General features: G+C 44.8%; 1 long non-coding RNA gene across 5 annotated transcripts in view; it reads right to left on the reverse strand.

Annotated features, from left to right (window-relative positions):
* LOC140645003 (uncharacterized) overlaps window positions 1–20,406 on the reverse strand; it is an 88,149-nt gene that overhangs the window by 15,560 nt on the left and 52,183 nt on the right. For 2 of the 5 annotated variants that reach the window (XR_012039891.1, XR_012039893.1), the window contains exon 5: window positions 15,733–15,831. This is a non-coding gene — a long non-coding RNA (uncharacterized lncRNA). Of the gene's footprint in view, window positions 1–14,712; window positions 15,832–20,406 lie in introns of those variants that run through there. The other 3 variants (XR_012039894.1, XR_012039882.1, XR_012039892.1) reach the window with 2 other exon arrangements.

Below are 20,406 nucleotides of genomic sequence, written 5' to 3' on the forward strand. Positions count from 1 at the left end.
GTCCAACATGACTAATGTTCCCTGTTGGGCTAGGAAGACCAACACTGACTAGGTGAAGTTGCTGGGGCCTTTGTGCGTAGAGCCAATCTCTTGGGCTTCTCCCTCAACCCCCTTCCTCTGGAAACAGGAAAATTAATTCTCTGGGTCAGCCTTGAATTTAAGAGAGTCATCATCAGGAATTTGTCTCACTGTGAATCATGAATTTTCTGTTCTGAGTTATTTCCCCCTCGGTTTTCCGGGGAATGGGACTGTCCTGCGCAGTTCTCCAGGATTTGACAGAGCCCTTCACGAACACGGCACAGCCTTTGCTGTGTCTTGAGAGGACAAGGAGGTTGAAGGCTGAGGTCTCTTAAGCTCCATTCGCTTTCCTCCAAGAGATTTCAAACTATCTTTGGGGGCTTTCTGCTAGCTACATCCTTTCTGTGGCAAAACTGGGAGGGGATGATCTGGCTTCGTGCACTTTTTAAAAAGCTTGAGAACTAAGAGCATTAGCTTCTCCACGCTGGCTAAAAAAAGGCTTGCTAAACCCATTGAAACCAATTGAGGAGCAGAGCAGAGTTAATCCTGGAAAACGCTCACAGTAGCTCAGTGACGCACAGCCATGCAAAGGCAGAACAGTGTTGCTAGTGATCTGCTCAAAAAGGACTAGGAGAAGTTGCAGTTAAATTCTGGGGTGGGGGTCAGCCCTCAGGGTTGCCTGAGTGGAAGTGAGGGCTGCTGCTATGAAGCTTCTCACGCTGCATCTTTAACATTTTGCTCTTCTTCACGTAAGATTTTCTCTGTTGGGAATTTTTGACATTTTTCCATATGCCCTCTGAATTCAGGCTCATGGAGGACAGGCATGAAGTACAGACAGAAATGCTTTCTCTTTTGCAAGGGCTGTGAGTTCCAGTCTCTACTTGGAAAAACATTTTATACTGTATTATCACTATTCGGTATCGTGCAGTGGTACAAATAGCACCTGCGTACCTGAAATGGGACTACGGCCCCTCTGTCCCAGACACTGTACTTCCAAGGAATAAAAGGTAATCTCCATTTTCAACCTTATAGTTTAAGCATCAGAAAACATATTTAAACTTGCAATGGCATTCTGACTGGATTAAACATATTTGGGTGAAACATCTACCCTTCATTTAAGGTGTGAGAAGCCATAAGCTCTTTTATTAAATTAGCTTGCTGAAGCAATAGCACCCTCCAGCCAAAACATGGGTTCATGTCAAGGCCCAGATGAAAACGTCTGAAGCTTCTAAGGAATCTGAATTGCATGGAAGGATGAGGTTTGCTACATATAGTTTTAAGAGAGGGCTCTGTGTCTGTATGTACACAAATGCAGAAGAGAAAGAAAAAAATGCAAATGCAGGAAAAAAAAGAAGGAAGCAAAAAGAAAACCTCAGAGACGGATACAGAATTGCTGATGGCAGGACCCTGAGAAATATCTGAGAGAATGGATATTTAGAGTCTGGAAAGGGCTTGGAAGTTTGGCAAAGAGGGCCACTGACTGTTGTGTGACTCCCTTGGGAACAACGTCTTTGGGCGGTCCCTCTATATTAAAGGAACTGCATCCAGGAAGAAACTGTCGTTAATTCCTTTAACTGACTCACCCCAAAGCTTTGCTAGTGGCTTGAATTAAAAAGAAATTACAAATCTTAGAATAGAAATCTACCACTTTGCTCATTTTTAACATACTTGAGTTGCAACAGTGAGTTCTCAACAGGCAAACAAAAGCATCTCCAATGGAAATTATCTTCTAAAAATTACACTGCTCCAATAACAAACAGAAATCTTCCATGTGACATGATGTATCCTATCAAAATTGTGCCATACAACTTGAATTTCAAATTCCCAAGGGCTTATCACACCTCTATTTGGTTTTGGTTTCTTTCAATTAGTTTCTGTTGCTTTGCTGTAGAAGGATGACAGCCAGTTAAAGCCCACAAGAATCAAGCAAACATTATCCTCCTTATACAAACATCACTGAAATCCTCTGATGCTGTTTGTTCGTTGACATCATTTCCGTAGGGGCCACTCCCTCAAGTCCTTGTTTAATTTTCAAATTTGCCCTGGAACCAAATTATTCAATTATGCTCTGGCCACATGAGATCCTGCAAAGGCAGCTTAAGCGCAGAATTTCCAAACTCCAACGTGGTAAGACACAAGGTGTCCTCTTTAGTGCGTCAGCTACCCATCCCAGCTCTCCATAGGTAATCAGAAGGAGGATGATGACTCTGCAGCTTAGGTAATGGAGCTCTTAAGGATCTCAGTTATCTTACTGACAAACTAAGAGGTGTCAAGTATTGCTTCATATGTCACTTTGCCATAAATACGATACCCTAAGTAATCACAAGCCGGCATTATATAGCTGATGGCTATAAAAAGCTGGAGCTCTGGCCAATGTCTTGGAAGACACCCTTCTTTTGCTGCTGTTTTCCCTCCATAGTTTGGACACAAGAACTGAGAAGGCAGGATAGTCCTGACTCCCCCCACCTGCAGCATCATAAATAGCACAGACTCTGTGTAACATGGGCCCAGGGAAAGTCATCTGGGTATGCATGACACTATCTTCTCAGCTGGCCAGGCAGTTTCTTTCGGCTCATTTCCAGGGAAAATCGCATGTAGAAAAGGAAAAGGCAAAATCTAGCGCCGAAATGATTATCTGATCAATGGCTGTACTTGCTAGTCAGATGAGGTTTAAACACAATGGCCTCCACTCTTCTTTTCCTTTCTCTGCTGTAAATCAAAACCAACTTTCTTGAAACCTTGAAGTGTATGCTGCAAAAAACCATTCAGTCAGAGTGGGAAATCACATCTATTCTTTCCCCAAATTAATGGCCATGTGCTTCCCTTTGCCTTCCATGGCAATAAGCTGATTTGATAGACATCTTCTAACCTGTGTCACTCTCCCTTCGTGTTCTTCACATAGTGAGATTTCTTCTACTTCTTCTCCATGCTGTGCTGCTCTCTAATATGATGACAAGGCAAAGTGTGGAACTGGGTGAGAAAAAATCCCGAGGCTGTTTTCATTAACATGGAGAAAAGATTCAGAATAGCCTTGTTTCTTGGAAGGTTTGAGAGAAAAAAAAATATAGCAGAGAAGCATCAATAGCACTTATTCTCTTGTTTTAAATCAGATCTGATCCATCCATCAAGACCAGCTAAGCTAAGAACTTCAAGTGGCCATAGGGCTACAGTCCATAGACTCTTTTTGCTGCCGTCCTTGTCTCTGAGTTAAAGGGCCCATTTTCCTGAGGGAGACACAGAGGAAGTTCCCTAGGAGGCACAGAAGTCTTCCTCTTCTTGCCAAAGGAGGAAATAGTCATGAGCAGCATTTGCAGGGCTGATACTGCGACACTAGCACGCAACAGTTTTGGTTTTCCCACCTGTGTTGCATGATGCCTCTCATGACTTGAGAGCTCGGATTCAGCCCTGCCCATTCCTAAGGAGCTCACCTGCCGTGGCTGGCTCATACTTTAAGGTGTGGGCAGAGTTAGGCTGCAACTGTCCCCTCCCGCCCAGGAAGACATACCCCAGACCCCAGCCCTAGCCACGCTCTGCCCTCTTTGCTGAGGCTGCTGGCCTCTGTGGTGAGTGATTTTTCATCAACCATGAGAGGCCTGGAATGGCACAGATCCTACTAGTGTAGGCAATCAGAGGCTTTTGTTAATTACTCTTACATATTCCCTTGGAAAAGCTGCAGCATGCCGGCAAGGTACCTATTGGATTCCCAGGCTAGCCAGAGGCTAGCCAGAGCACGCAAGCCCAGGAACCTGACCAGCATCTTTAAAATGAGTAAATTCACTCCAGACTCTGCATACCAATTAGAAGCTACTTACTAGTAAAGTAATAACTTACTAGAAATAAGACTGGTAGCAGCCCTCTCGTTGGATGAATCAGCTGTCATCCAGGCACCAAAATAAGCAAGCAGATCTTCGTAAGCACTCTTTGCAAATCGGCAATGAGTTCTTTTGCAAATATGACCCTGATTTAATCACCTAAATGGGATGAGACTCCTTTGGGAAGCCTGGTTTGTCAAAGAAGCCAGTAATCACTGATCACCACCAGCTTGGACTGGTTTGAGCAATTGACCAAAATTAAGATATATGCACACCTGATCCATTCTGTGTCTGTCTGTCTCTCCTTATCACTATCATTTCACAAATAGCACAGAATATGCACCAGGACAAGATCCTTATGCACTTGTTAGGACATAACACTTCATCATTGTCAGGCAGATAACCAAAAGCCCAATGCTGAGGATACAGTGCACTTTTAAAAGGGCATAAACAATTTAACACAAATGAAAAATAAATCTGGCCTGTCTTAATAAAGACCTCATAAATACACTGATGAATTACAATGAAGTATATGGGGGGGAGGAAGATATCATTCTAATACAGACTTTTTCATCAGTGCTGTTTTTCCACTTCAAACAAATGGGGCGGCGGGGGGGTGTGTGGTGGAAATATGCCAGGTTACAAATGAGAAGGAGAATCAAAATTCTTAGCTGTAAGTCACTCTTTCAAAATCAAGAAATCTCCTCTTTGATGCTAGTGCAAAGAACATTGTTGAGCATCCTTGGAGATGCACGTAAAAACATATCAGGGAGTAAAGGCTACTCACTGTCCCTCCAAATTTGTGCATTTTAAATACAGACGTACATATTTACACATAGATAACCCTCTGTGTGTGTGCATGTAGCTCCTGAGGTATGAGAGACAGTGCTTCCCACAGGAAGGAGCGGTACCATCTATCAGCCTATCCATAGTTTCCTGCCCCTACATGAGTTTTTGCAAGAAGGGGGTCACTGCCCTACACAAGCAAGATGCCAAGACACTAACTGTTGAGGCCATTTCTTTTTCCTCTCATGCCGCAAAGACAATGGAAGATCATCCACTTTGGTAATAGGCATCAACACAATCAAGCAACGCAATCACTGCAGGGGGGTGTATCGAGGCCTTCTGGAAAGTTAAAATGGGTCTGTATGAAAGAAACCAGGAGAGAGCTGTCCTAGGGAATGCCAGCTCCATTTCTCAAGCGCTAAGCTCAGCTCAGTTGCACATCACCAGTGCCTCATCTCCATGCAGTGCTTTGTCACTCCATCCAGCAAAGCCATATAGTTTACAAGGAACAGTTTTGCTAGACTCTGCCCTCCAAATCTTGGTTCTTCCTTCGTACAAAACAGATGGCAATGATTTTACATCTTGATCTGCATTTGTTCACACCAACAAGCCTTTTCTGCTAGAATCTCTGCAGTCAACCCTCTGTTGCAGCAGAAACAAAAACTCCCTTAACAGACGTGAAACCCTCAAGTTTTAATGATCAAATTGAAACTCCTGTTTCAAACAGCTCTAGGTGGTGTTTTCAAATGGGAAAAACATTTTCGTATGGCAAAGCTTTGCAGAGAGCTATTGTATGCAGACGTAAGAACCTCCCAGTGCCAGACCAAAAATTAGGTAGTTTACATGCAAGGTCTCCCTGGAGCAATGCAAGTGCAGATAAAAAGTGAGAAAGGATAACATTAAAGTTTAAGTTTATTGCATAACACTAAATATGCATTTCCAGACTTTGACCAAGTTTGGTGTTTAGGAGGAACAGGTCTTTCTTACAAAATTTACCAAATATTCACTTTTATTTCAATTTAACTTGCCAGCTGATCCAAAGCTTGATTCAAATGCAATATTGCTATGCTTGCTAAAGAAGCTTATGTTAAGGGGTTTTTGTTGTACTCCTCATGACCTATGTCTTGTCTTCCCACATATGTCTATTGCTGCATCTTGACCTATGTGCAGCTGCAAACATTATGTGCCAAAGATATCATGTGTCCTTTTACAGTGAAGCTAATTAAGGAAGAGCTCAAACCGTGAAATAAAGTTTCTCTTTCATTGCAGCTCTCTCCAATTTGACATGACCAATTTTTGTCTCTTTAGTTTCCATTTGTTCCTCTTACCTGGTCATAGAAAACAAAAATACAGTATCATCACATTTGATAAGAACATGTGAAAGGAGACTTTACCAGAATTAGCACGTTGGCCATAGAAACACACAATCCTCGTGTATCACTTTTTAATGGAGCAGACCCACTGGTGTAGTAGTTCTGGGGAAATAACCAATTTTTTAGCTATTGATGAGAAAGAGAGAGAAAGAGAGAAAGTGAGAAAAGGAGAGAGAGAGAGTTCTTTTCCAGTGGGAAATATGAAACTAATTATTTTTCCCTTAAGACCATGCACAGACAATAACAACGTTTCATGAGGAGTATTTTCAAATAAATATATATTGTGAATCAAAAAACCCCCACTCACACCAACTCTGAAGCCTGAATCTCACAAACAAGTTCTGCCTTAGAGATTTCAGTCCAGAAACAAATCCAGGATTTAAAATGGTCAGAAAACAGTGCTAATTCTGTCAGTTCTGAACAAAATTTCTTTTGCTTGTACCAACATCATTGAGTTTGCTTGTTTAGGATGCCTCCTAGATAGCAAACGGTGTGCTTTAAGAAACTTCAATTTCTACCAGATGTACAAGTTAGCCCACTTTAAACCCTGGAATTAGCTACAGTCAGCAGGAGCCACCTGCATATCAAAGGAACTAATATGGTCCTTAGCAACTGAGAAAAGGAAAGAGGAACCTTTCTAATGAAAGGGAGAGAAGAGACCAACATCCCTCTCATCCCTCATTAATGAGCAAAATGAACAAGCTTCTTTTAGAAAGGATAGATTTTCATCAAATGAATGAACTGAAAAAAAAAATCTAAGGAAGACTAGGAAGCTACATGGGCTATATTTCAAGCTGAGAAACATAAAGACAACTACCACCACCACCTAATTCAGTTCTCCCTCATTTTTGAGAATATGGTGTAATGTACTTGTTTTTCAGAAATTAAAAAAACCACCAAAAAAATTTGTATGTGATGGCATTGTTGATACGCATCTGAAGCATTACTGAAGGAAGCACCAAGCAGGACCCAAAATGTCCTATAATGAATAATGGTAGAATCTAATTTTATCTTTACAAACTTACAGGTGAAGTAGACGGGATAAACTTCTTTAAAGAAGCCCAGCAAGCAGATAGCCTGGACTTACTCACACACTGCACCTCTCAGGGTGGCTAGTTCAAATTAAATCATTAGCTGAGAAAGAATAATCCTGGTAGGTTCAGAAAACTGGTTTTAAATTTGGCCTGCTAGCAAAATTCTGAATGTATTTACTCTGGATTCCATTTCTCAACCCATATTAAAGCTCCATAGCATAATCAATTATGGGCTTATTGCAAAGTACAATAGGATTCAATCTCCAGGAATGCCTCAGGGTATGTCTTAGAAGGACGATAAAACTAACAGTAATGGGTCTACAGCTTCTAAGGCTAATTTCCACAGTTACAAATTTTATAAATAAATAGAAGGAATGTCAACTCTCAGTCGCTCAGCTTGAGGTCTCTCATGCTGATAACTCCTCTCTTCTCAGATACTCTTCCGTTTCTCAGATATATTCCTTTTTCTGTTCCGAAGCCCCTGGGACTCGTTCAAAGCACTTCCATTCCTACCTTTTACATCACTAAATGGAGCAAAGAACTAAGGCAACCAGGAATATGGAGCAAATACAGGAGTGGATAGTGCCCTCCCTAGTGTTGAAGTTGCATCTCAAGGAACAATCATACTGCCTGCAACTGTGATTTCATGAGATCTCAAACTAAGCAGCATGACGCAGGCGCCAGATGGAGGAGAGGCTGCCTTGGAAAATTCAAGGGCTACGGGAAGTGACACTGGTTGCTTTGCAGTAGTTTCTCTTCAGCAGGCTAGATGACACAAGAAAAAAGACTCCCAGACTCAGTGGCTGTCTGCTGGAGTTCATGAGATTATTTATTTCATATCACGTGAAGGAAAAACATGAGAAGCATTCTGCCATTGTGGTTGCTGTTTCACCCTGGAGACTGCCGAGGTCCACTACCAAGTCTCACTAGCCTCAGTTAAACTATGCTGTGTCCCACCAGCAGCTGAATTTCAGCAGAGACGGTGTTTGCCCAGCAGTCTGTCCAGCACTCTGTGCAGAAGGGCATGGAGAAGGGGGCCAGAAACTCTGCTGGGGACAGTGTTCCTTGCTCAGCAACAGTGGTGCCATGCCACAGGGCACGGTCCCCAGCACCCACTGGAGCAGCTGCCCCTGGCACATCAAAGGTGCCAACCAAGACCAAGCTCCTGAGGAAGATGCAGCTCTGCAGGCCTGGGGCTGCAGGGGTGCCTGGGACCTCCCACTGAAGGCTGGGGCAGGGGTGATGGTCTCCTTGCTTGCAAAAGGTGTGCACTAGTGGAAGATCTGTGTTGCCAGTAGAGAAGCTGCAGGAGAAGCTACTGTGCAGTTTTGGAGATGACAAAAGGAGAGTGACTGGATCTTCTCTGAGACCCTGCAGGTAAAATAGCCCAAGCCCACAACTGTACCAAAGGAGGCATAGGCTGAGTATGTTCTTAGCAGGCCGGTGAGAGTGAAGGCTGGAAGCTGGTGACTTCTAGCACCAGGAGGAAGACACCTGCTCCACCCACAGACCTTCACCTTCAGAACAGAGTCAGTGCACTAGTAACAGATGAGAGGCTGGAAGTTGTGTTCAATGAAGCATCTGAGCTGGCTGAGCCTGAGATACCCAGGAGCACCAGGAAGAAGCTATGAGTGATAGCACTGGGTGACTCCCTGCTCCGGGGAAGAGAGGTCTCCACCTGCCAACCATCATCTTTTTTTTACTGTTTGCTCAGGCCTTGGATACAGGGTGTTGTGGAGACACTGTCAAGGCTTTTCAGACCCTCCGATTATTACACCTGCTGCTCTTCAGTGTGAGCACCAGCATATGGCCAGGGGAGACCTGGAACATATTAAGCTTGGTTTTCTCTTCAGTCCTGCCAGTAAGGGGGAAGGGCTTGAGGAGGAATGGATAGATTCTGGGTGTCAACATCTGCTTATGCAGCTAATGTCAACAGTAGAGATTCAGCTGTTATGATCATGGGGGCCCTCTTTGAGGAACAGGGACCGGTAGGAAGAGATGGGATCCACCTGATCAAGTGGGACGAAGCATCTTTGTCAACAGGCTGGCCAACCTGGTGAAGAGAGCTTTATACTAGGACTGGCACGGGAGAGAGATGATGACCTGCAATCAAGTGAGGAAGTGGTGGAACGGGACGGCAAGCAAGGATTGCAGGGTAACGCGGGCAAGAGAGACTTTGTGATCAAAAACAGGGCTGAAAGGTGCCCATCCCAAGTGTATGCACACAAATAAGGAAGCGCCTACAAGACAGCATGATGGGGGAAGCTCTCACACTTTTTCTGGGAAATCAGCACAACGGAGTGCCTCTCTAAGTGCCTGCACACTAACACACACAGCATAGGAAAAAAACAGGAGGTATCAGAGGTTTGTGTGCAGTTGTAGGGCTACAGTCTCAGTGGGATCACAGAGATGTGGTGGGATAGCTCACATGACTTGAGTGCTGCAGGGATTTTAGGAAGAACAGGCCAGGACAGCGAGGAGCAGTAGTTGCCCTTCATATAAGACAGCAACGGGAATGCATAGTGTGGAGCAGTGGGAATGTGGAGAAACAACCCCATGCACCAGTACAGGCTGGAAGTTGATCAGCAGAGAGCAACTTTGCTTAAAAAAGCCTTCGGGTCCTGGAGGACAAGCTGAACACAATGTGCCCTTCCAGCAAAGGTGGCCAACAACGACCTGGGCTGCATTAGGCAGAATGTCTCCGTCAGGTCGATGGAGGTGATCCTTCCCTTTTACCCAGCCCTGTTGAGACACATCTAGAGTGCTGGGTCCAGTGCTGGGCTCTCCAGTACATGAGAGACACAGACGTACTGGAGCAAGTCCAGCAAAGGGCCATGAACATGACTAAGGGACAGGAGCATCTCTCGTACAAGAAAAGGCTGAGGCAGCCGGGACTGTTCAGCCTGGAGAAGAGAAGGCTCAGGGGGGATCTTATCAATATGTATAAGTATCTGATGGGAGGTGTAAAGAAGATGGAGCCACGCTCTTCTCAGTGGTGCCTAGTGAGAAAGCGAGACAATAGACACAAACTGAAATACAGGAAACTCCATTTAAACATAAGAAAAAAGCATTTTTACTGTAAGGGTGGTTGCAGGCTGTCCAGAGAGTTTGTGGAGTCTCCATCCCTGGAGATATTCCAAAGCTGACTGGACATGCTTTGAGCAACCTGCTCTAGGTGACCCTGCTTTGACTAGGGGGCTGGGACTAGACAATCTCTAGAGGTACCTTCCTGCTTCAACCATTCTGTGATTCTGCCTTTCTTCTCCCTCCATTCCCTTCTGTATCCCTTTCAAAAATACTGTCTCACAGTTTCCCACACCAGTGCAGCTCTTCTCAGAGTTGCCAACACACAAAAAGGTGTATGGCACTGCTACTTGATGGTGTGGTTAAAATCCCAGCAACTTTTTGTCTGTTAACATTTCCAGTGTCCTTATCCTGGATAGGATTGCACTGGAAGCAATGAGACTAGAGACAGCAGAGGAAAATATACCTCCTTACTTCAGAATCATCTGTTAAAATGTAATGTGCTGTATGTTGTTATGATCTTTGACAACAAATGTTGGCCTTAAAGGATAAGATTAAAAACCATGGGGACATAACATGCAGTTGGCCAATAAAAGCATACCAATATCCACAGAGTCTTCAAGATCTAATATGATCTAATAAACAAAAGATCAACCTGCAATATGAATATGAGCCAGCAGTGTGCCCAAGTGGCCAAGAAAGCCAATGGCATCCTGGCTTGTATCAGAAATAGTGTGGCCAGCAGGACTAGGGAAGTGATTGTCCCCCTGTACTCGGCACTGGTGAGGCCGCACCTCGAATACTGTGTTCAGTTTTGGGCCCCTTGCTACAAGAGAGACAGGGAGGTGCTGGAGCGTGTCCAGAGAAGGGCAACGCAGCTGGGGAAGGGTCTGGAGCACAAGTCTGATGAGGAGCGGCTGAGGGAACTGGGGTTGTTTAGCCTGGAGAAGTGGAGGCTGAGGGGAGACCTTATCGCTCTCTACACCTACCTGAAAGGAGGTTGTAGAGAGGTGGGGGTCGGTCTCTTCTCCCAGGTAACAAGTGATAGGACGAGAGGAAATGGCCTCAAGTTGCACCAGGGGAGGTTTAGATTGGATATTAGGAAATTTTACTTCACTGAAAGAGTTGTCAAGCATTGGAACAGGCTGCCCAGGGAAGTGGTTGAGTTGCCATCCCTGGAGGTACTTAAAAGACGTTTGGATGAGGTGCTTAGGTACGTGGTGTAGTGGTGGATTTGGCAGTGTTAGGTTTATGGTTGGACTTGATGATCTTAAAGGTCTTTTCCAACCTATACGATTCTGTGATTCTGTAAATCCGAGACTGTCCAAATCCTCGCCTCTGCTGCTCCCTTGGTTGTCTAACCTCACGCAAGTCACTTGACCTTTCTTTCCATAATATTACTTATGCACACAGTCCTACTTGCTCCTACACCTAGCTGTGAAATGGGGTTTAAAACAACTAACTACCCACACTTCTTATTTGATGCCAGAATTAATTAGTTCCTTTGTGTATGAAGAATTCTAATGCTGCTATTGCCATCGGAGTATTCCTTCTAGACAGTAACTGCATTTTACAAGAATACTAATACTGTTTCTATGCAGTTACACAATGGATGTCTCATCACCTACAAACAGCATCATGCTTCACATTGGACATTTACATAGGAGAAGAGGGAACCTTGTGAGGGACACTCCGAAACTCTCCCTCACCAAGAAGCCCTCAGTGAAAGCCATATTTGCTGCCAAATTCTTAAGGGAATTTCATCCAGGTTTATAGTCATTCACATATTTCTCTCCCTGACCAGGTTCAGCAAAACCTATGCCTCCGCACATTGAGACATCCGTACCTTAAAACACTATGTACATCTTCCGCCTGTTGGTACACAATAGTTGTGCATGGCAAAATAGAAAACTGCCTGTTCATTACTGACAGCCTGTTTAAACCAGGTTTTCAAAAAGAAAGAAAGATCGTTTTTGGTTTCCCTTTTTTAGAGATGAAAATTGTCAGAAAGCATTCTAGCTGTTTCATAGCTTACAAATGTGGTATCATGTTACAAACAATTGTGGGGTTGCAAGTCACAGTTAGCACCAAGGCTGATGCATGAGTATTTTATGTGTGTTTTCAGCCTATTAGCCTACTGCATAACCTTTTTGGCTTTATTTTTAGCAGAATCCCACAGACTGGGAATTGCTCAGATAGATAAAGAGTCATACCTGCCCCCCTATGCAAGCAAACTCAGCTCCCTGCTAGTTCTGGTAGGCCAACAACTGCAGGAAAAGCACCCATTTGCTTTTTCCTTGGTGTAATCCCCCCCTGAAATGCCAATGGGAAAATTTTGCATGGAAGGATGCAGAGTGAAGCCAGTTTTCTTCATATCATTAACGCTGTTCCCAGTTCTAGACTCTGGAGTTCCACCTATGCTGCAGAAAGACTGTCATTTTTACAGGAGCTCAGTGTTACCAGGGTAATTCACTTTCAAAGGCTGCAACTGCCCTGCCAGGCTGGCAGGACTGTGAGGTGCAAAGACTGAATCACCAAACTGGCCAGGAATGCAGGCAGGATCGGTTACATGTACATGTATGGGGCCACTATGAGAGTGAGATGCAACACAGGACAACATGGTGGTCTCTTGGGTGTTTAGTATGTCTATCATGTGGGGTGTTGTAGAACTGAACAATATAGACCTTTTAATTAGAGGTGGAGACAGATACCTCATGCATCCATGCCAGAAATATCCAACTTGCCTGCTTTAAATAGCTTTTCATCCATGGTCGAGCTCTTTAAACTTTCTCCTTTTATTAAAACAGCTCAACTGAGACCATTTTAATGTGCCCCCATCTAGTTATTTTATTGGAAAATATTAAAAGTGTGGACCAGGTGAAATTAAATGCTTTGAAAGTGGAAATCAAGCAGTACTTTCAGTTTTTAAGAGCAGCTTCCTCTCCTTGTGCTGATGCACTTAATATTATCCTCTTATTTAAGAGGTATTGTTTGAGCTAAAATTGTGAATAACACCATAATGGGCATGAACAAAGGAAATGATAAGTAAGAAAAATATAGCTCATTAGAGAGAGTGTGATTAAAAGGATAAATGGACTTCCAAAGGCTTGGGACATTCTTCTCTGGTTATTAACCAATCCTCTTAGCATTCCTTCCACAATATGCCAAGGGTAGATGGGAATAAAGGCAGGAGAAGCCAAAGATAGCATGTCCTCCCCCAGCTGCTGAGACCAGCAGGTCACCTCTGGGGAAAGACTGAAAGGGATACATAGAACAGACCCCTTCCTTCTCGAGCACAGAAGTTGTGTCTCTCTTGTGGAAAAGACCAAGCTGTTACTTCATAGAACTGAACATGCCACTTTCCAGGCTGGCATGTCCTAGCTGAAGGCTTAGCTCGGATGGTCAAGCCTGGAGCGTGAGTCAAGAGGCAGCTGATGTCCCCACAACCATGTGGGCAGGTTAAAGTCCATAACCAGAAGGACAGCCGTGCCCACATGCCTTTTGCCAAGCCAGCTGGGCAGCCAGCCTTCAAAGTACTTCTAATTTCAGGTGAGAAAGGCTAGGAGATGAGGGGGTTTTAGGACAGTAGTTGGCAAGAATCTAACTCCTCAAATGCATACATTGAAAGTTTTTTAATCCATGATTAAAATATCTCCTGGTTCCCACTGGAGCACTGCTTGTGTTTTAGGTCACATCCGACACTAAGGTCATTTACAGAGGACAGGAACAAGGCCTTGGATACCATCATCATAGACACAGGGTTGTCACCGTGGTGGTATCAACAGTGCTCAACTGTGATACCAGGTATCAACAGGTATCAGCTGTGCCAGTCCTGTGCCAGGCTGTGCACAAGCCCAGGATGGGAATCCAACGACACTCCTTCTCGCCAGTGAAGGCTGGCCCTGACTGGGCTGCCCCTTCTGTCATGAGCAAGCACTGGAAGAGTTGTCCGGACATTCAAACAGTTCTACCCCAAACAGGCATTCTCCTTGGCATGACTTTGAAGTAACTTGCATATCAATCAATGTCTGCCACCCCTGATGCAGAACATCCCTTTCTTTGTAACTAGAGGTGCGATATGGTGGTGGCAGTGGAATCCCAGCACATTTTTATGGTTCACATTATCTGAAGGCTGAGAAACATTCCTCCAGGCAAAAGCACAGCTCAAGAGGTGGCAAAGAGCAATCCCTGGAGCTGCAGGAGGAGAGAGGGGGACTACAGGGTTCAGAGGCAGTGAGGCAAAAGGTCATATTCTGGTGTAATCAAGCTGTAAAGGCTGACTGTTAAAACATGCCTATCCCGTCTACCCTGGCAGAAAACCAGTGTAAAGCTGCACCAGTTCAGCTGGGAGGGAGGTGAGGACTTCCTTTGAGGCAGCATGACAAAGACATGACACCAAAGCTGGCCTTTGGTGAACCTGATGTCAGATGCAGCAAATCCATTTTATACAGGTCCCACTGAAAGGACAGCTGCATATGTTCATATCACAGCACTCTCACAAAAAAAAGGAAAGGAGAGCTGTGGGAACAGTACTTCTCCCAAATTTTGGGTTGTTGCGCTTTTTATTTTAATGAACAAAGCGATAAAGACATAGTAATACAAATAAAAAATGTAAAATATGACTTTGATTTGACCTAAAAAAGATATGGGATATGGAGAATAAATAAAATATTTCTGAAACTAAGGAATAAATCTAGCTCTGGGAATTCTCAGGGAGGGGAAAAAAGCATTCATAAAAATTCACTCCTCTCTGAGCTGCAGCCCTGAACCTCCCATGCACTAGATGGGAGACACTGATAAATCTAGGAGGCCATACGTGCCAACCAGCTCATATGTTTTCAGTGAGCAATGACAGGGAGCCAAATTGCTTTATTCCGATTAGTGAAGGTCCTCTGACTGCAAAATACACTGTGCGAAAAAAATATTGAGTTTTAGTTCGCTGACACATCAATTTAAGAGAATTATTGCTCTCACATAGAGGCCAAAGCATGTATCTCCCTTCATGTATGTGCAGTAAAAACTAATTGTCAACTTTTATGTAGGGGCGAAAGGGGAGGGAGGGATGGAAATGGTACCTCTCCAACCTGCGGCAGCATGTTCCAACTCTCATGGGTTACCTCACACTGCAAACAACGGCAAACTACTGGCATTTTGTTTTATTCGTAAGGACATAATAAGCTCTCCGTAAACAGCGTAAGCATGACTCGCATTTTTTTAGCTGCCTTCTCTAAAGAAGTTTCTAGAAAGCTGTTTCATCCAGCTTCTTAGCCATAAAGTCTCCCAGATGGCAAAGGAGACCACTAATGAAATCCACGACTAGACCGTCTCCTGCTGCGGCTTAAATCTTGCTTGCTTTACTCACAGAAGTAATTCGGGGGGGCAAGGGGGGGTTGCCAAGGTGCTTGTGATATGTGGTCATTTCAGTGCCTTGTCCAGGCGGGTTTCAAGCCCTGTCATGTGCTGGAGCTGATTCAATTATGCTATTTCCTGATTTGCCATGATGCTCCCCTCGCTCAGAGAAAGGGGTGCGGCGAGCCCTACGCACGCTAATACCACTCAGACAATAGGCATGCGAAATTGATGTCAATGCAATATCTTTAAGTCCCCAGAGATTTGTATTTTAGCTATTGTACGAAACGCTTTGCTTTCATTGCCTCTCTCCTTCACCTTTGTTTCCCAGCTCACCGTCTCATCTTCCGCCTTGGCTGGGGCTCCTGACTGCTGCGGGTTTCTTCATTGCATATTCAGGAGATCTACCGGTGCAAAGCAACTCATTTTCACCACCTGAAATTCACACCATGAAGGCAGAAATAATCAAATATTTTGAAAAAAACTGGTGAAGCGAAACACTGCACATTAATTATTGTGATAGTTATAGGATAATAACTAATTATTAATTATGCTTTCCAGCAATTCCTGACTAGTATTTTGTTGAAACCTTCAGCTTGGCATTAAAATTTGTATTAATTCTCCCAATGCAGCATTTTACAATCAAAATATATAGCACGCTCCCATTTTTGCTGGAATGTTTTTCTCTGCGATAAAATAGGAACTGGCCTTTCCTAGGATGAGAAAAGAAGAATTTGCACATCTTACTACTCTGGCACTACCTGCGCCAAAACCAGAAAAAGAAAGAGAGCGCAAAAATGGGGTTTTCTAATCCCAGCTTCCTCCTACCCCCAGTCATTTCACCACTTCTCCATTTTCTCACAAGAGACTGCCTTTGATTTGCTTTCGAAATGAAGGCCTAGCTGACAGACAACTGTAAGAACAAAGGGGCCCAAACAGGAGAGGGCCTTTGGGGAGGTGCTGGGCACAGGGGCGGAGAGGGGGTGGCCAGGACTCCGCAGGGGAGATGAGGGTTGAGGAGGCTGAGGGAAGGGCAGCGTTGTGCACAGGCACATGAGAGAGAATGGCGGAGAAGGGGGACGGAAATAAAGGGGAAAATGAAAAGTGAGGAAAGGTGGGGGCAGCGCGTGGAGACACGGGGTGTCTCTTTGCCTAGCCAAAGGGAGGAAACAGAGAGGCAGGATGCCTTGCCTGCATGAAGGAACACCTGGGCCAAGCAGAGCTCCTCCTATGCCTGCCACGGAGGCACAGGAGGTGAGATGTCCCTGACGAAGGGCAATAAGATCCAGAAGGAAAGTACGAAAATAACTTAAGAAAACATCTTGCGCCTTTCTGCTGTATTTGAAAAGCGCCCAGCGACGTGGGACACGTACCCTCGCAGCACTCTCCTCGTGGTTGGGAGCGCAGGGGAAGCACGAGGGTTCCTCCAGGCCACCCGGCGATTCTGCCCTCGTGCCCAGGGCTGCCGGGCCAATGCTTCCTTCTCTGGGGCCCCTCTAAAGACACAGCTCTCAAACTGGTGGCAGGTCACCCGGGAGAGCAGGCACAGAGCTGAGGATGGGGAGAGAAGGGGAGAAGCGCTGGGGAAACACTACCAAGCCTTCACCTCTCCTCTTCTCCTGGCTCTCCCAAGCCTGGTGGCTGTTGGCTTTGTGTTACTGGAAGACAGAGGAGAGCAGGACCACAGGCTGCAACTGGGGTGCAGGTGTACCCTCCCTGTGAGGGCTGGCTTGTCCTCCTCATCTGCTGAAATGAGCTGAGCGGTGACAGGAACAAAGCTACGGCTGGCACGTCTGCATTTCGCTTCCCCTGGGGAAAGCCCAGCTCTGCTGGCTCGGCCAGGGGCGAGAGGGAGCAGGGCCCCACACCCAGTGCACAGGAACCATGGAAGTACCTCAGCGCGACAGGGAGCTGGGGAGGCAAACCAGAGGGGACGAGCAGGCAGAGAGGTAGAGGCAGGGTGCGAAAACCTGCCTCTGGGGAGGTTTGTGGGACAGCTCTGGACAGGGTCAGGGCTGACTTCACTGGACTTTGGGATGCAGCAATACTTCTGCTGGGCATGAGACAATATGGGTTGTTCCGTCTAGGGGAGACTGGAAGGAGCTGGAAGCAGGCAGGCAAGTGTTCGGGATAGACCAAAGCATATCAGAAATGCTTGCATGGGAGGAGGCCAAAGTACTGCAGGATTAAAAAAAAAAGAAAGACAGAAAAAAATCTAAATCGTTTTAGAGCCACTACTTGACAGAACTAAATAGCGTTCAAGCATTCAGACCTTAACAGCACTAACAGAAAGGGAAATTTCTTAATGACAGCATTTCCTACACAGTCCTTTATCCGTATCAGAGATGCATAACAGGAGCTGGGCAATCTAATGGAGATTAACTGCTCAAAAGAAATAAAAAAACACAACACTTCCACACGGCACTGGCTGCTGCCTCAGCTCCCCGTCCCCTGGCAGCTTCCCAAACACACAAGTTCATACCGTGAATGCTGAATTGGAAAAGCTGGAGGGCAGAGCTCCTGTGGAAACCACGGGGGGGGGGAGCATACATGAAGAAAAAGCTTTCTGCATGACAGGATTTAACTGGAAGGTACTTCTACTGGGGAAATAGCCCCACATACCAAGACTGAGCCAGGAAAAAATGGCCTCGCTAGAGTGTTGTTGATTAATCCTACCGTGATCCAAAGAAGCGGCAATTTGCTATTTAATTGTAGCCAGCCACAAAAAGGAAAGAAAAAGAAAAAAGGAAACAGTAAGAGAGCATTTCCTCACTACATCTAGCTCAGCTTTTTTAAATTTTTGTTCGTGGTGACTTATTCCTCACGCAGTGTAGGTATTTATTTAAATAATAGATAGGTACCTACCTCCAGGTACAGAATCTGGCATGCTACAAAGTATGTAAACAAATTAAAGCTGGGCTCAGTGCCCAGATAAGAAAGCTCACCAAAACCAAACAAGCCAACCCCAAAAGCTCAGGTCTCAGCAAAAGAAAAGAGTCCCAAAATAACGTATGAGGTAAGAGAGTAAAAAGCTGTAATGCACCTGACTGGAAATGTCTGATTAGTAGTATTACATCAGCCTATGTGTCAAGGCTTCCTTATGATAAGCCCAGTACAACTGTATAGTGAGAGATGGTCTTGCTGCCCACAAAGAAGAGGCAGTCAAGTCAGGAGAGAGGCATCTGAGATTTAAAGACGATACGGGATTTGGCCCAAGTTGCATGCAGAGCTAGGATCAGCTACAGACTGCTTTCCTCCCAGTCCCAAATTCAGAGATCACATCGCTGCTGAGATTCATGGCTCGTCTCCTGAAATCCAGCATGGTATACTAAATGTAAGCCTGACCTTCCTTCTCTGACCTCATACTGTGCCTTCAAAGTCTGGGAAGGGAAATTCAGGGTTGAACTCTGAAGCTGTTAAGGACAGGGTTGGGAAGAGATGAGAAAAAGCCTGTAGAAGAGATGTCTAGTTTGAGAAAAATAATCCAGGACAGAAAGCAAGGACAATCCTGTATCTGTCTCATTTGCCTTGGAAGGACATATGACAAAGCTGCAGTCACTCAACAGCCTCAGGCCTGGATAATTAAAACCTTTATAAAATATCAGGTAAAAGAGTAAACAGTCTTTCCGTAGCATACTGAATTCAAACCCCCCCTTCCCACTTGCAGCTCAGGGTTGTAGTTTTTTTTCTTTTCCAGAGCATCTTGAACAGATAATCAGAGCGTGCTGACATTCAGCAGTAATCAATTAGCACCTACTTTAGATTAAATTGAGAATATGTAAATTGGGCTCCTCATCAGGCACCACAGTCAACATTTCAGAGACACTCACCATGCTCTGAACATATCAAACAGATGAAATGCAAAAGTTGTTCCAAATCCTACTCCAAAATGGGAGGCCGGGTGGGCTATACCAACCATTTAAGATTACTTTTACCTGCTTTTTTTAAACCTTATTAGCTTGTGTTAAATTAGCCTCTACAATTCTTTTGCCAACCTGAGACAAACCTGACCTTTTTTATGGAGTTACTTACATGTACAATATGATAAATCGCACCACTTTTACAAATTAACAGGAGGAATCTGACCCCTAACGGGTGCATCACAGCATTCCCCCTGGTTGTCCTTTGGTCCTTCTTGCAGTGAAAACACAGCCATGACCAAGTGTCAAGAGCTCATGCTGGTCCTGGCAATGTTCGAAATAATTCCACTTTGTTTCATAAAAAGTCAAGGAGGATAATCCTTGCTGTCATCCCACTCTCAGCGCCACAGCATCCACACCTCCTGGTTAGCTAAATTTCTGCTGGACCCAGCCCAGAAGTCCCATGCTGGTACACATTCAATAGAAAAGGCTTGCAGGAACCACTTCTTTCTTCAAACACTGAGCAAGGAGCTTGGCTAGAGTGGTATAATTGTTCTTATCCGTGGGATTTTTTCCAGTCTTCATGGCAAACTTAGACCCTACCTTGGGTCAGTCTGCCTGACCTCTGACTATAAATTAAAAATGCTGGTTCTTCACCACCTTACTTTCACAGCATCCACCCACAGCTGATCACATTTGGAGAAAGAAACAATAACTGGACCCCACCTAAAGTGGATATTGTAGTTGGTGCTCATTATAAAGAGCATCTAACCTGTGTGAGGATGAAGGAAAGCATGGATGTGTTGAAAATACATATATTTGAGTGGGTTTTTTATATCCTTTTTGTCTCTAGAGATCACTGTCTTATACAGAAGGGCTTTTCTTCTGGCCTCTGAATGCATGCGATTGCCATGACTATACGGGTTTTGCATTTCATTCTGACTCAACAAAAGCTGTATGCTTCAGCCTCTTCCCCCCCTCCCCCCGTTATAGGTGAGATGCGAGACCAGATTGTCATTTTTGCTTGAACGTACCCCATTTAAGTAACTCATAAGGCATTAGCAAAAATGTACCCCTCAAACCAAGCCACACATGCGGATGTATCCGTATAAAGCTGTCACGTTGTGCCTACAATAGCATAACAATGTAC

Source organism: Ciconia boyciana, chromosome 1, assembly GCF_034638445.1.
Source record: "Ciconia boyciana chromosome 1, ASM3463844v1, whole genome shotgun sequence".
Lineage (NCBI taxonomy): Eukaryota > Metazoa > Chordata > Aves > Ciconiiformes > Ciconiidae > Ciconia > Ciconia boyciana.